The following is a 12993-nucleotide window of genomic DNA, read 5'->3' as shown; positions in this document are numbered from 1 at the left end:
ATACACCTGTGGCCGGGCCAAGTGATTAGGACACCTGATTCTCATCATTTGGATGAGTGGCCAAATACTTTTGGCAATATAGTGTATATTTCTAGATATGAACGTCAGTCTATTTTTAGTAGGAACGCCACGCATCTGTTTTTACATGAGGCCCCTGCCCAGCATTGTGGCGTATTGGAGCCGCACAGTGACACATCTTCATCACGGCCAGCTAAAAATATGAAATATATTACAAATTAACCACAAAGCTTGTCGTCAACATTGTCAGGAATGGACAGTATGTGTCAAGATTGGCGAGTGCACACACATTAAGGTTTTAATTTTAACAACAGCAGAAGCAGGGAGGCAAACACACAAAAACAGATTAAAAAGACAAAGAGGATAAAAAAAAACAACAACTGACATGACAAGAATGATAGACTTCCATCAACGCTACTTCCTGTCTGAAGATGGTTTGATTATGATTTTTGATTGGACTGCTTCTACTGTCACTCCTGGGCTGGCTAACTCTCAACGGCTGTAAGTGCAGACTGTTATTTCTCTCCACAGCTGTTTCCTCATCCGAACGCTTTAAAAGTCACACACTTTATGTAACAACACCTTCCAGTCGGCAGCTACCGGTCACCTTGCAGCACTTCCTGTCTGAGTTGGGTCATTTCCTCTTGGTTCATGTTAGAGAGGGACCACAAAGGATGGAGAGAGAGAACAACAACGTGGTTTCCTTTCCTGTCATCACCCCACAGCCTCCACATTTCTCTCCACACCACACCCTCACGCCAACGTGCAGGGTGGGGCTTTTCCACCACATTTTCGCAAAACTTTTATTGACTTTATTGGTACCTTTACATTTTTCACTTCACCAAATGGCTTAATATTTCAATTATTTCACCTTGATTTGAACCTTTTCATGTCTTTATGCAGCACACTCACAAGTTTGGAGCGAACATTTTCATCAACATGGGACTTTATTTGCATCTGTCATTATTCACGTCCCTCCTCGCACTGATTACATGTCCTTAATCACTGTACCTGCTCTGAGAGGCAAAGATGTTGGCGTGTCTTTGGGGCTGGGAGGCGTCAGATTGGTGGAATATTTGCATATACCGTATTTTTCGGAGTATAAGTCGCATCGGAGTATAAGTCGCACCTGCCGAAAATGCATAATAAAAAAGGAAAAAAAAACATTTATAAGTCGTACTGGAGCCCGGCCAAACTATGAAAAAAACTGCGACTTATAGTCCGAAAAATACGGTACTCTAAATCAGGGGTCCCCAAACTACGGTTTAGTTTTTTTATTATAATTTGTTTTTTTAATCTGTCCTTTCTAATTCATTTTCTACTGCTTGTTACTCTCGAGGTCTCCTAGCCTGCTTAGGCCAATCATAATGTCTAAAAATGCATTTTCCCATCGATAACGTGACGTCATTGTGATAACATGACATCATCGGGCAAGTGCGCGCTCTTTCAGTCAATTACTGCGCGAGAAATATATTTATATATATACATATATATACACAGCCCGGCTCCCGGCCAATTTTTTTTTAACCCCATGCAGCCCCCGAGTCAAAATGTTTGGGGACCCCTGCTCTTCTATTCATCTTTACACTTGGGGAGACATTTAGATTTAGCATTTATATGTAGATTTAAAATGTATCTTTAGGTTAAACATTTATATTTTGATTCAATATTTAACATTTATATTTTAATTTAACATCCAGATTTATATTTTAAATTTTGATTTAATATTTAATACGTAGATTTAGATTTAACGTATAGAATTATATTTAATGATTAGTTTTAGATTTAATACTTAGATTTATTTAGATTTGCATGTAGATTTAACATTTACATACCATCATCATTTAATTTCTCCCTCAAATGTGAAGAAAATTAGTTCAGTGTGAAAAAAGTGAGCAATATATTCAAAATTATCATCTAATAAATTGTGATTGTATTTTTACAATTAGTACCCCATAAATATAATCATTAAGTCAAACATTAAAACAGAATCACTATGTTAACACTGAAAGATGATGTGTATCTGTATATCAGTGAAGAAATGATCCAAGCTGGTTTGAAATGTTTTAGTCATTTACTACAAATAACTTGAGATGCGGGGTTAAGACCTGATAATGTTTCTCATTGAGAGAAAAGCACTCCAAACACACTGGCTTGCTTTCCCCATCAGCAAGACACCACTGCAGCAGCCCAAAGATAACACAAAGCAGCCAATTAACTGATACACTTGACAGCTGCAGTATCAGAGACAGATAAAAGGCACATCATTTTATTTGGTTTATTTTAACTTTTAGAGTGTTTCCATGTAGTCTTTATTTGTGGAAACAAGTTCAACAGTTAAAATCTGAGTAAAATCGATGTCTCCTCACACCCCTGCAAATTCCACATTGTTGTTCATCTAGTAATGCCAGCCTCTTATCGAGACAGGCAGAACAATTACAAGCAGTCAAGCACTCAGAGCAGATTCAGCCGGACTGCCTCTCGGTCAGTGTTTTTTTAAACATTGGACCCCTTAGAGCAGACCTATAGACAATAATGACTGTGCATGTGAGCTGTGTCCCTGCTATTTTTGTGTATTTTATGTATTTTTATCTATTTATCTATGTTCTTATGGTTTTATGTGTTATGAATTTGCACTAAATTAGTTTTGCTTACAATTTCGTTGTACAATGTACAATGACAATAAAGATATATTCTATTCTATTCTATTCTATTCTATTCTAGGCATATTAAGGCCCGTTACGCTTTTTAATCTGGCCCGACGGACATTCCCCAATTTTTTTTTTTAGGTCTTTAAGATGGAAACTGTAACTGCCATTATGATGTGCAGTGATTTTTTCAAACTACCATATACTGCATGATATACTACTTACTATGGTAATTGTTACATGTACAGGGGAAGAAGACGGCACAGACAACAGGGACGTTGTTTAGCTCTATATTTATTGTTAAAAAATATTAATAAACAATGGAATGAAGTGTAGGCAGCACTGTGGTAGCGGGGTTAGTGCGTCTGCCTCACAATACGAAGGTCCTGGGTTTGATCCTGCGCTCGGGATTTTTCTGTGTGGAGTTTGCATGTTCTCCCCGTGACTGCGTGGGTTCTCTTCCGGGTACTGCGGCTTCCTCCCACTTCCAAAGACATGCACCTGGGGATAGGTTGATTGGCAACACTAAATTGGCCCTAGTGTGTGAATGTGAGTGTGAATGTTGTCTGTCTATCTGTGTTGGCCCTGCGATGAGGTGGCGACTTGTCCAGGGTGTACCCCGCCTTCCGCCCGATTGTAGCTGAGATAGGCTCCAGCACCCCCCGCGACCCTGACAGGGATAAGCGGTAGAAAATGGATGGATGGATGGATGGAATGAAGTGTGACTAATCCAAAAGGTGTATGGGTGTGACTATGTGTAGCGAGTATCTGTAGTGTGTTACCGGAAGTGTTGAGCGAAGTGCGGGAGTCCAAGAGGGGGCAAGGCAGGCTCGGAGGTCTGTGGGCAGGCGTGGGGGTCAAGTGCAGGAGCGAGGCGTCAAAGTCCGTGTCCAGGCGGGAGGTCGAGATCCAAGAGGCAGCCAGGGAACCAGCGGGGAACACGGGGAGACGAGACACACATCTCGTAACGTAATCACAGCAGCTCATACGAGGCACCTAGCAGCGTGGGTGGGGAGCGTTTCCACAGAGTGTTTCCAGGAATGCGGGTGTCAGGGACAGATGAGGAAGGAGATTTTTACAACAAAGTTCTAAAGCTTAGTGATGTATCAGATATATCAGATTGTAGGTGTTTTTTTTTTTTACCCTTTGCGTTCATAATTCGCTGTATTTGTTGCATTTTTGTAGCGTTTCGCTTGATTGTAAAATATGTCGATCGAGAGTAGTTCAATAAATAATCATCTTTGTAATTAATACATGGTTTCATGTCAGTTGACAGGTTGTAAACTGTAAATAGGTTAGATTAGATATAGTTGTTAAATACAATTCAATTAAGAATAAAATTCCAGTGTTAATATTTGAGTGGGTACGAGCCCCTCTGTAGTTCAAAAAGGTTAAGAACTCCTGTTATAAGTAATGTTAGAAATTTTCCATTACATCAAAGCAACAAATAGGCGCTCAAAATTACACTAAAGCTCAACCCGTTTCCATATGAGTTGGGAAATTGTGTAAATGTAAATATAAACGGAATACAATGATTTGCAAATCCTTTTCAACCCAAATTCTAAAGTTAATGATTATTTGCAAAAAAAAAAAATGTTTATCAGTTTGAACATCAAATATGTTGTCTTTGTAGCATATTCAACTGGATATGGGTTGAAAATGATTTGCAAATCATTGTATTCCGTTTATATTTACATCTAACACAATTTCCCAACTCATATGGAAACGGGGTTTGTATAACAAGAGTGATCTGGTGTTTCAAGGAAACTGCTCAGAAAATGGAAGTCACTCCTAGGTTTTGACCTGAACCCGGGTCAGTGTGATGTCACGGACGGACTGGATTAGGCCATTTTCAGAACAATAAAACATACACATGGGTCTGATCTACTAAAGTGTATTAAGACACATGCAAACTTGTTAGCCCACGAAATCAAGGTTTGCGTCTCCGAAATGAGCAAAATAGCTAGCGCAATCCATTTAGCCTGTTTTCCTTCATGCTTATCCAGAATACATGCTGAATATTATAATAATAATAGCTGTACCCAAATGCGCAAAAATGTGCATCTGCGTTTCTGGTTTAAACCAATTATTTACACATAGCTTTTAACCCATTAGTGGCAATCACTTTATGATACAAGGCCATAAGGTGGGCCTGGTTGCAGACAGTTTACTTTAAACATTCTCAAAATGCTTAATTTTAAAAATAGCTTCTGCAAAACAACATGAAGCCTCCATTTTGGCTGTCATACTGCACTGCACTCCCTCCTTCATCTCTGACAATAAACCATAACAATTCCAAATTGAAGCTGTTTATCGCAGCGCGCTGTTTAGAGAGGATCCCAAAACGCTTCAGCGTGGAATCATTTCTGCAGGAGGACTGGACACTACTTGAAAGAGGTCCCAAATGGGCCCACTCAGAACACTTTGCCCCCTTCAAGTGTGCTTGGCGCAATCACCCCTCTACCAGCGAGGACAACCAAATTGGCAGATTGTTTGCAACAATTAGGCTGATGCCAGATAGTGAGGCCTCTATGCTCAGCAGTCAACACAATCGCCTTCCATCAGTTTATCAGCAATTGTAATTTTCTCCTGGCCATTACACCCTGGGAGCGGTCACGCAGAGAGCTGGCCCTGCCCTAAACAAGAACGCAGTGTTTGCCTAGCGTTTGCACGAGGGCCCACTGAGAGAGGAAGATGAGAAACTGTGAAGAGAAGGATGAAATGAAGGAAGGAAAATATTGATTTCTGTAGCAGAAACCATGTATATATGTATATTTATCCATACAAAGTGCAGTTGTTTAGTGTGCTATATGTTTTATTTATTTCTAGTTTTCAGGTTTTTCTATTACGCTTCACTTTTGTAAAAAATCTTTAGTGCAGCTACATAAATTCCCCATTGTGGGATGGATAAAAGTCAATCCTATAGGAAATATATATATATATATTTTTAAATCTTGTAAGACATACAAGACATTTGTGAACAATGTAAAACAAAGAAGTAATCGAGACACAGTTCAGAAAAACAGCAATACAAATAATGCAACATTAGTCAGTGAAACATTCGCAACTAAAATAAAAATATGGAAATATTTATAGTTGCAAAATAAATCAAATATTAATATATATCAGGGGTGTTAAACGTCCGGGCCGCGGGATGAGTTTACTAAGTATAAAAATGAGCTGACATTTTTGAATGAAAGAAACTGCTGTTCTAAATGTATCCACTAGATGTCGCAATAGCAATTCTTTGTTGATGATGCTACATGTGTAAAAAAAAATAAACCACATGATATTAGTGCACCAGTCGAGGAAAATGAGCAAACTACATAAATTACATCCTGTAATTTGATTTTGATATATATTTTTTTATCTTGATAGATGGAAATTAACACCAATGAGTTGACTGATAAACATTATCACATATTTTATTCAGAAAGTATAAATAACGACAAATAAAGATAGAATACTATGAACCGCAACATGTAAGTGTAAAAAAAAAACAACCTAACAACAATATGATTTGTGCAATTTCAGAATGTGCTTGTTCTATTTTTAAACAAAGAAAACAATCTGAAATTGTCTTTATTTTTAAGTTATCGTGCCGTGATTCTACCAGTCCGGCCCACTTGGGAGTAGATTTTTTTCCATGTGCCCCCCCCCCCCCATCTAAAATGAGTTTGACACCCCTGATATATATATCATAGGAAGAAGAAAAATAACAGAGTGGGGTTCATAAAAAGGTTCAATATAGCATAGCATAGAATCGCATCACATAACGTGATATAATGTAGTATAATGCACTATAATACAACATATCATAACATAAAATAACACCCCATAGCAAAGCATAGCATTGGATCACACCACACAATATAATATGACATAACATCACATAGAGAGCGTACACAGCTTAACATAATATAGATAACATGGCATAGCATAGCATAACATAGCATTAAAATATTGTAATATAATATGACATAATCTATGTTATGTCATATTATATTACAATATATCATATATATTATATAGCATAGCATAGCATCACATAGCTTAATAAAATCAAATATAACATAGTATATAGCCCGTACGGGACAAGCGGTAGAAAATGGAAAGATGGATAATATAATGCAATATAATATATTATACTATAATGTAATATAATACTATAATGTAATTTATAAGTACTCCGCCTACCGCCCGAATGCAGCTGAGATAGGCTACAGCACCCCCCGCGACCCCGAAAGGAACAAGCGGTAGGAAATGGATGGATGGATGTAATATATGATAATATAATAATAAATAACTTGTGTGTGAATGTGAGTGTGAATGTTGTCTGTCTATCTGTGTTGGCCCTGCGATGAGATAGCAACTTGTCCAGGGTGTACCCCGCCTTCCGCCCGATTGTAGCTGAGATAGGCTCCAGCGCCCCCCGCGACCCCAAAGGGAATAAGCGGTAGAAAATGGATGGATGGATAAATAACATCAATAATTCAAATATAATACAAAATAATCCTTAAAACAGACAGCTTTAAAGTTCAATAAAACAGTAAAAACAACTATAAATACATATATCAGATCCAAACGAATAGAAATATTTGAAAAATAAATATATACTTTGTGCAAGTAATAAAAATGTAAACAAAAAATATTTGTTGATGAATTTTTTTTTTTTTTTTAAGAAAATAAATAAATAATTTAAACCTCTCTTACAACTGTCCAATAAAACAAATAAATAAATAAAGTATGAACAAAAATGTGACACAATTATTACAATAAATAAAATCAACTGACAATTCTGATGAACATGAGCACAAGAGTTGATTAATAAATACAAAGCATGGCAGAAAGTACAATAGGCTACATGGTATAACATACACATATTGATACTATCAAACACTTCATGAATAAAACGGTTGACAATCGAAGTAAATTCATAAAAATAACGTTTTAAACAAATAGAACAGCAGAACAGTACAGAAAATCCATCCATCCCATCCATTTTCTACCGCTTGTCCAGGAGATCGAAAATACTTTCAAGTGAAATAAAAGCCATTGACCGACATCAAAAAAATGAATATGAGAAAGTGAAAGTTGACGACAACTATAGGATGCCATCTTCCCAGGAAGAAAAGCAGGCCTCACAAGCACATAAAGGTCAATTTACAGGCCGCTGCGAGTGCTGGTAACAGATGTGAGACGATAATATCTACTCAATAGCCATCTGCTTCACATGCATTCTATTTAAGACCAACCCTGCCCTGGATTACAAATAGTCATTTTTATTTCCCCCTGTAAAACCCTGACTTATTTGTTGGAGACTCCTATTACAGAGAATCCTTGCAAATGTTACTCTTCATTAAGAGCTGCGTGATAATTGGAGGAGAAGAATCAACCAGAGACTCCGGTGCAGAGTTCACTAAAAATGTTGGCACTGTTTATTGGATTATTGTTTACACAACAACTGGGAACGTACTGCATATTTTCCTACTCCCTATAGTCCTCCCTTGTAGTTTCTTTCATCATTATTCATCTGAAAACACACACACACACACACAGTACATGTACAAGAATCTGGCCCACGCTGCAGAAAGAGGCATGGAATCAAAGTAGCATCTGCAGAAGGAATATGCAGGAAACATAGCCCTGTGTGCATGCATGCATCTGCATATGGCATCAAGCACAACCACCATGAAGAAGTCACCTTCTTTCCACCAATCCCTCCTCCTCCTCATCATCATCATATGCATGCCACTTCCTTTTCCCTTTCATTTCCCTCACAGTATTGTTGTGCTTTGCCTGCAGAGCATTTGAAGGTTAGAGCTGCCATCTAGTGGAAGAAACTCACTATTACACACAGTGTAATAGTTTTGTGGTTTGACCAAAATAAGTTAAAAAAAATAATGTTAAAGCCCTTTAATAATTTAATGACTTTTATGTCCTATAGATAATTAAAACCGAATGTGAAAAATTATTAAAATGAATGACTATTAGGGCAACACATGAAAATAATGTAAAGAAAACAAATCATTCTACCTGTCCAACAATATTAAATATAGTTGTTTTCTTTTTAGAAAAAATAAAAATAAAATTTTGTTTGTAATATTAAGAGGAATAATTAGTAATACTTTTTTTTTTTTCATAAATAAAGTCGAATTTTTACAATAGGAAAATCATACTTTTATTCGAATAAACTTGTATCATAGTGGGAAAATGAAAAAAAACCCTGTCATAAACAAAAATTAATGGCCAAAATTTTTTTTGGTTCTGAATTACTTTGGAATTGAAAAATTGGAGGTAGTTTTTTTAACAATAACAGTGAGTTTTTTTTAAACCTTCCGGACCTTTTGGTAAAATGTTGTTGTGTTACGCCATTATACATGTTTTTTAAAGTTCTATTTAAAAATTCAAATGTCCATTTCCTTCACAGGTCAACGATACACTGGCAGAAAAAAAAAAGTCTCACAAAAATTAATTTTTTAACCTGAGTAAAGCTTCAAAATATAATTTTTTTTTGGCTCAAATCTCTCAATCAACTTCGGCCCAAAACTAAAATACCAAACATCTAATGTTATTTAATTGTAACTCTTTGAATGCCTTTTGATGAAACGATGTCACAATTTTCAATATAGTATAAATGTAGGCAAATATAAATATATAGTAATAATTTGCATAACATGAGGTATTTTTCTCATTTAAACTTGTGAACATCTGATCAAAAGGCATTATAAAGACAAAAAACTAAATATATTTTTATCTCTTTTTAGCAGTATAAAGTGGTAATATTGTTAGCACAAAGGTATTTTTTGTACATACTGTACATACATATACACATACACACACATTATATATATATATATATATTATAAAAAGTATTAAACCCTAGAAGGAATGTGTTGCTTTTAATTGTTTCCAAGTGTCCCAGATACATTCATTGGCAGAAAAGCTCAAACATTGCTATGCGTGCACCTTTCATCTCTTGCCAAAGTAAACGGAAAAAAAACGCATTTTTGTTTTTTTAGTCTCACTTTTATGAGACATTAATACATTTCCTGAGGATGTGCTTCATGTGGGTGCAGCTCAGAGATCATAGGGGATTTAGGCGATGTCCTACAGTGGAGGAATGGAGGACAGATACTTGAGACATTTTCAATGGGCCTTCCAGGCCTTGATGATGTGTTTCGAGGTATTAAATAAACACAGTCGGCATAATTTAGATAACAATGTCAACCTAAAGCACACATGGCATTAAACGGACGAGCTCTTCCTGAATTACTTTGCTTGTCCTTGAGGAAAAAGTCAAACGCGTCCTTCCCACAGCCTTTAATGACCGGATCCCTCTCGTGCAATAAACAATGAATCAATGTGAAGCTTTGTGCCGCCACGGAAACGGTGAACTTTCAATCTTGTTCGCACCTCCGAATCAATTTAATGTCAAGTTATGCTTCAATGTCAAGGCAAGCCCAAACAAACAACACAAAGGCGTTGGCTGGGCCAATCGGAGAGCCGGATAAATCACGCTTATCACGTTCAGAACAGATGGAACCTTTGGATCATCCTTCTGACGAACACAACCTGGCTTTGCGTACACTTAAATACCTTATAAAAGTCACCAATGGAGTCACAAAACTAAGAAGCAGAGCCACCTCAGAAAACGTGATGTTGCGTGTCAAACAACTGCTTGTACATTAGGTGAATCAAAACAAAGTGATTAACTAAGGCTTGGCTACACTAAGCCGGATAAACCCTTAAACTAATAAGTATTAAGCCCCGTTTCAGCCACACGAAACCCGCGTTTAAGGTTCCCTTCCTCGGACCAATTTCTTTGACTTTATCGTTGGAAATGCATCTGCTTTGAGTGTCGCAGGATATCCACACATTCTTGCCATCTCTGTCGTAGCATAGCTTTCGTCGGTAAAGTGTGCGGAACAAACGTCCAATTTCTTACCACTTTCGCATCTTTGGGCCACTGGTGCAACTTGAATCCGTCCCTGTTCGTGTTGTTACACCCTCCGACAACACACCGACGAGGCATGATGTCTCCAAGGTATGGAAAACAGTCGAAAAAAGGAAAATAACAGAGCTGATTTGACTCGGTGTTTGAAAAAAATGAAGGATGACGTCACGTTGTGACGTCATCGCTCCGAGAGCGAATAATAGAAAGGCGTTTAATTCGCCAAAATTCACCTATTTAGAGTTCGGAAATCGGTTAAAAAAATATATGGTTTTTTTTCTGCAACATCAAGGTATATATTGACGCTTACATAGGTCTGGTGATAATGTTCCCCTTTAAACTAATAATTATTAAGCCCCGTTTCAGCCACACTAAACCCGCGTTTAAGGTTCCCCTCCTCGGACAAATTTTTTACACTGGTAAATGCGCCGTGTATTTCTTGAATCTCCGGCTCTTAGCTTTGTATGGACTCATTGATCGTTTACAAACTGAGTTCGGAGAGGAAGTAAAGTCAGAAAGACCGCGCCCCACACAGGAAGTGACATCACAAAGAACGTGCCACAGCCAGCTTAATGATAAAGCGGTTTCGTAACTCGGAGATAACCACTGGAAATATGAAGTGGAGTCATGCAGACATGCCCATGTTTTTCCTTCTTCTACATGTACAGACGCTTGTGGAACTCACACATGATACCTTAAGAGAAAGCGATTGCAGCTATTTGGGATACAACACTTCTCAGACGGCAAGAGAACTTTCGAATGTCGAGGTCAGCTGTGATTCTACTTATCGAAAAAATGTGTCCATTTGTCAAAGGAGAGCCGACGAGAATGATGGCTACTGTGGATGTGATAAAAAAGATAGCGTGTGCTTTGTATTACCTGGCCGTCGAGGGAAGACTATGGAAAACGGCGAATGCTTTTGGACTGGCAAAGCAGACTGTATCAGTTATTGTCCGCCATGTATGTCGCGGACTCCACGTCAAGGTCCAGAGTATATAAAGTCACCAAGAACGAATGGACAATGAAGGTGAAGGCAAAAGAGTGAGGAGTGTCCTGACCAGATATCTAGATCCCTAGATTGATTGTTGTCAAATGTTCTTTATCACATTGTTTACTTTCCTGTCCAATAAAGATTTGATTAAATTATGATGGCTCAGGTGTGATTCACTACAATAGGGCCCCACAGCACACTGGATTCCAGTTAATTGAAATACCACAACACTGGATATTGTTCAGATAAGGTACATTTAAGAACTTGTACACAAAGCGACACTGGAGGTGACTATGACGTGCGCATTTTCCACACATGCATATTAGGTCGCGTTGCGCCGGCTGACTGAGGGGGGAGGGGCTCTTAAACAACCGTTGTGTGTGTGTGGACAAGGATAAGGTTAGGTGGGATTTACCCTGGATAACTTAGTGTAAACGGGGCTTAACTGTGCTGTGAGCATAATAAAGTGTCACAGTACAATGAACTGAAGCCACAAATGATGGGACCCAATAGCAGCAGACACATGGAGAAAAGTAGGGGATCAATGATTGACACCTGCGGGACGCCACGCGTCACAAACTGAGATCGTCGGTAAGATATGAAACAAATCGATCCCTCTAATTTTCTCCTATCTCGTAGCCTTCGACCTCTGCAGCCGCTCTTAATCAACCACGCGTCCTCGCCACTCCATCCTGTCTGCAGGCTGCCGGCCGCAGATAAGGTGTCTTGACAGCATCGGGTCGGAGCCAAAAAAGGAATCCAGGGATGTGCATTGAACCTACACGCTGGGAACAATAGGGACGGGGACGGGGGAAGCATCGGGGACCACCAAAAATAAACAGGAAGAGTCATCGCTGCCACGTATGATGTCATACAACGGTTCAACATATTCTACATTGTTCCATATCTCGAACAAAGTGTGCTGTCCATGGTCGATGGGCTGATCATCCGTTACAGTGCAAAGCATCTGTTTAGCTCAGATCTGCCAGGTTGCTACACAAACCTGCCATCACCAGTTCCGCTCTATTTGATTTACAGTTGTGGACGTTATACCAACACCCCTTATGTACACAATAGTCTTACACAAGTTACCATATCTAATATGGCCCCCTGTCCCGTCTTCCCAAACACAAATATAAATATAAATACAAACGTATAAACTAACTCAGCTGATCATATTGGAAGAATAATGTTTAGTTTTTTGGAAATACAGCATTTTGAATGCAAGGAAATGGAACTAAATTGTTGCCATCATACAAGGGGTGAAAAAAATTAACTGCTGTATTAAAGGGGAACTGCACTTTTTTTAAATTTTGCCTTTCATTTACAGTCCCTATGTAAGACAAGAACACGTGTTTTTATGCATTTTATATTATAAAATA

Source organism: Nerophis lumbriciformis, linkage group LG17 (genome assembly GCF_033978685.3).
Source record: "Nerophis lumbriciformis linkage group LG17, RoL_Nlum_v2.1, whole genome shotgun sequence".
In the NCBI taxonomy this organism is placed as follows: domain Eukaryota; kingdom Metazoa; phylum Chordata; class Actinopteri; order Syngnathiformes; family Syngnathidae; genus Nerophis; species Nerophis lumbriciformis.
The sequence above is the reverse complement of the archived record's forward strand: the minus strand, read 5'-3'. Positions refer to the sequence as shown.